We start from the raw sequence: 4405 nt of genomic DNA, 5'->3' as shown, positions 1-4405 counted from the left end.
TTCGTGAAAAAGCTTCTGTAGCTGCGAAATAATGGGCCTCTTCAGCAGGTATTGATTCCATAACGTGCATCGACTTCAGCTCCATCATCACCAATGAAGTACATTTGAAGAAATTTGTGTTCGCTGTCTGAGAACGGAAGCAGGGAAACGGCTTTGTGATAGATTTGTCCTTTGATTTTAAAAGTTGGCATGAATTGCGCAGTTATAATTTCCGCACCAAATGACGTCATTTGGAAGCAAGAGTTGTATTTCCTAATGTTCGACTGGAAATGCTTCGATTCAGCAGTTGATCAAGCGAATAAAGAGTGCAGAGGCTCTGGTGGTGCTTCAAGTTGAGGCAATTTCACTTTCCCGGAAGCGCAACACAATCCTTTTGGTTCGTTTTTGAATTTGAGAGCCTGACAGTGTGTGCAGACCTGATGCATCCGGCCAATAACGACATTGGGATTCGAGCTATAATCAACAGTTGCATTATATCGGAATGCAATACGATTGTTTTGCAGGTTTTGTTCTGCTGCAAGCTGTAAACGCACTTCAGCAACCCTTGCCCTGACGCGTTCATTATTTTGTGAGTGAATCAAATCGATTGCTGCAGAACGCGACTGCCTAGCTCTTAATCGTGTTCGCTCAAGCCTAGCTGCTCGTCTTTCTGCTGATTCCGCGTTGTGCATCTGCATTGCTCTCAGCCGCTCAGTGTCTCGGATGGAGGCCCGCTCTTCGTCAGTCATATTCGAAATCTTACGTCTTTTTGCTTCTGTATTGCGAGTACGACGATCCAAACTCGACTTCTTGGGTGGCATGACATCGTTTCCTACTGAAACTGAACAAAAAAATAAAATTTTAATCTCCAATTTCTTCTTTCAATACGTTGGGGATTATTTCTCATGGTTTCCAATATACATCTGTGGAAACCATGGGAGATAGCTCAAAAGTGTTAAAATAATTTTTTCTCGTCTTTTGAAGACGAAATTTTTTATAGCAACACCGTTCGTGCTATCTGTCATAGTTTTCAACCTACAACTATGAGAACCATGCGAGATATAGCTAGATACCTAAAATCTGAAAATGTAAAAATCTTCAAAATGTAGAAAATGTAAAAACTTGAAAAAATTAAAAAATGTAAATTCAGAAAATTTTGCAAGGATAAATATTTTTGTAAATTTTGAAACTGTCAAAGCTTGAAAATTTAAAAATGTAAAAATATTTAAAAATTTAGCAAATGTAAATGTAAAAACAAAATCTTCTACCGAAAACACTTTTAGTTAGATCTGTCATGGTCTCTAACCTAACATTATGAAAACCATGAGAGATAGAATAAATTGTACTTACATTTTATAAACAGCACACCGCAATTCCAATTTAACCAGGAGTGACTGCTTGAGAAACGTTTCACTAAAAACTGATATATTCGCAAACGCAGATAAGCTATCAACATCAAAAGTAGACAATACCCGAGCTGGAACCTCAACGCATGTTGTGTCAACATTTGGGCTTAAACGGTTCAGAACTTTTCAAGTCTATAAAGGAAGTAGATATGAACAGAGCATTTTTATATATGTACTAGCTGTACCCTGCCACGTTTCTCTGTGGCATATTGTGGTTAAGAGGGCACTTCTGAATACATCAATGTTCCGGCAAAATCATCTTCCTGGCATAAGGTGAAGAAGGCAGTCAGAGTTGTCGCTGGCGGATTCAGGACTCTTTCTTGCACATTTCTTTCTGTAAAAATAGACACGTTGACCATTCTCCAAATGGACTGCCAAGTGAACTAAAGCTGGATAGCGTTCATGAATGGGGAACGAACAAATTCTCCATGCAACCTCGTTGCTGCTTTTGTATCTTCCAGCCTGGTATTGAGATATTTCATCGACAACTCGTACTGCATTGCTGTCCCCATTTTCTGCCTGAACACCAAAAACTGCCATATCGCTGCCTTTATTCACGTACTTGCAGATATATTTAATCGATTTCACGGAATTGCAATATTCTACGTTGATGTGCGCTTTGTATGATTTTGACAATAGTGATGAGTATGGAACCACCCAACGATTGTCTACCTCAATATCACCAATTCTCATGTTTAAAGTTGCCGAAGTCCCTCCATCTTCAGTTGACCGTCTCCTATACAGAGGATATCCATCGTCCCCTGTTACGGTGTTGGCTGTAAATGCTCGAGGATATCGCTTGGAACACTTCCCGTCTACCATGCATGTTCTTGATGACAACTGCATGCAAATCTGTATCAACCTCTGCCCGTGGAATCTCAGCGCATATCACATTGTCAATTTCGTCTGGAGTAATTTTATCATACAGCCAAATCAGTATGTGCGCATGCGGCAATCCTCTCTTCTGCCATTCTACTGAATACATCCAGCACCGCTCAGATCCCAAAACTCCATGTTTCACAATGAAATCCATCAGTGACTTGAGCTTTTGTCTAAAAACACGGGCTGTGATGTCATGCCTATCCCTATATGATTGTCCAGGAAATAACAGCTGAACTATCTCGTCCCAAGCTGGATTGCATGTGAAGGTGATAAATAAGTCTGGACGGCCGTAGCAACGAACATATGCCTGGGCATCTTGAGCATATTCATGCATGTGGCTCGGACTACCTATGTATGAGGATGGCAAAATCGTGAGCTTTCCAACGTTGGTTGTATTACGGTCATTCATCACAGCATCCCGCAAATGTATATATTCCTCGGACCGAAGTTTCTTCTGATTCAATCGGAGGAACAGCTAACGTTGTTTCAATTTTTGCATACATATCGACAATGTACTGATGAAACAACTGACGACATTTCAATATATGATTGCAATCGGTCCTCCGAACCATTAACCTGTATGAGTAAAAGTTCATCGCGCAGCCGCGTCTCTCGGATGGAGGCCCGTTCTTCGTCAGTCATATTCGTAATCTTACGTCTTTTTGCTTCTGTATTGCGAATACGACGACCCAATCTCGACTTCTTTGGTGGCATGACTTCGTTTCTTACTGAACCTGAACAAAAAATAAAATTTGTATCTCCAATTTCTTCTTTCAATATGTTTTTAATGTTTGACAGGAAATGCTTTGATTTGCTTGTAGAGGGCGCAGTAGTATGGGCACGGGGAAACGCTAAAAAATAGATATATTCGCAACCGCAGATAAGCTATCAACATCAAAAGTAGTCAATAACCGAGCTGGAACCTCAACGCATCTTCTCTAAAAATTTGGGCATAGACGGTTCAGAACTTTTCAAGTTTCTTTTTTCAATATGTTTTGAATGTTTGACAGGAAATGCTTTGATTCAGCTGGCTGCCTGTAGATGGCGCAGCAGTAGGGGCACTTGGAAACGCTAAAAAAATAGATATATTCGCCACCGCAGATAAGCTATCAACATCAAAAGTAGTCAATAACCGAGCTGGAACCTCAACGCATGTTGTGTAAAAATTTGGGCTTAAACGGTTCAGAACTTTTCGAGTCTATGAAGGATGTAGACACGAACAGAGCATTTTTATATATATAGATATAGATTAAAGCCCAACATTTTAAGTTCAATTAACATAATTTGTTTTAAATATTAGTAAGAGAATCATTATCATAATAAATTAATAATATTACATACTTATCGGAATAATTTTTTTGTGCGTAAAGAAAACAGAAAGTTAAATATAAATATATAAAACCAATTATTTGTAATGTCAAAACTATGATCCTATTTTGCATTTGTGCTTCCACTGGGCTAAACCAAAGAGTATACAGTAAACTGTATAGTCTTTGGTTAAGTCCATGGTATATCCCCCCCATTTTATTGTTGTCTTCTTCATTTTACACCATTTTGGCGAATAAGAGTTCTCATTGGCTAATGGTTTATTAAGATGGCAGACTGCTAGCGCCATTTTAACTTTTTTGGCCATTTCTTCACTAGGAAGGCTATTTAAACTACAGCTTCTTTATTATACCTCTGCGGGCTATTAATATTTTAGTTAGAAGTTTGCAACGCACAGATCTTGATCAGCATCAACACCCGAGATGATCTAGCCAGGCCCCTCTGATTGTCCATTTGTCCGTTTTAACGCAAACGATTCACTCTTTGATATCGACGCATTTTTATAGAGCCGAAACAGCATCGAAACTAATGGAATGTGATGATGATGATGTGGAACCACCCCACTTATATGTAGCGTCGGTGTGTAGAAACGCTAAATACGAAGCGGCAAAGAAGCAATATTGGAAAGCCGATGCATTAGATGCGATTTCAGACAAAAAAGGAAGCTAAAAAGGAAAAGAAATAGTGCGAGACGTTGGTAAGGATCCAGTCCAGGTGTATATTTGGTCTCCACCTCAAATTCGAATTTAAAACCAGCTACGAAAGCAAAGCCGTTTATGCATAGATGCATCGAGAGACAGGTTCCTCGAGTA

Source organism: Drosophila serrata, unplaced genomic scaffold (assembly GCF_035046125.1).
Source record: "Drosophila serrata isolate PLE 108 unplaced genomic scaffold, ASM3504612v1 contig_293, whole genome shotgun sequence".
In the NCBI taxonomy this organism is placed as follows: domain Eukaryota; kingdom Metazoa; phylum Arthropoda; class Insecta; order Diptera; family Drosophilidae; genus Drosophila; species Drosophila serrata.
This window is presented reverse-complemented; position numbering follows the sequence as displayed.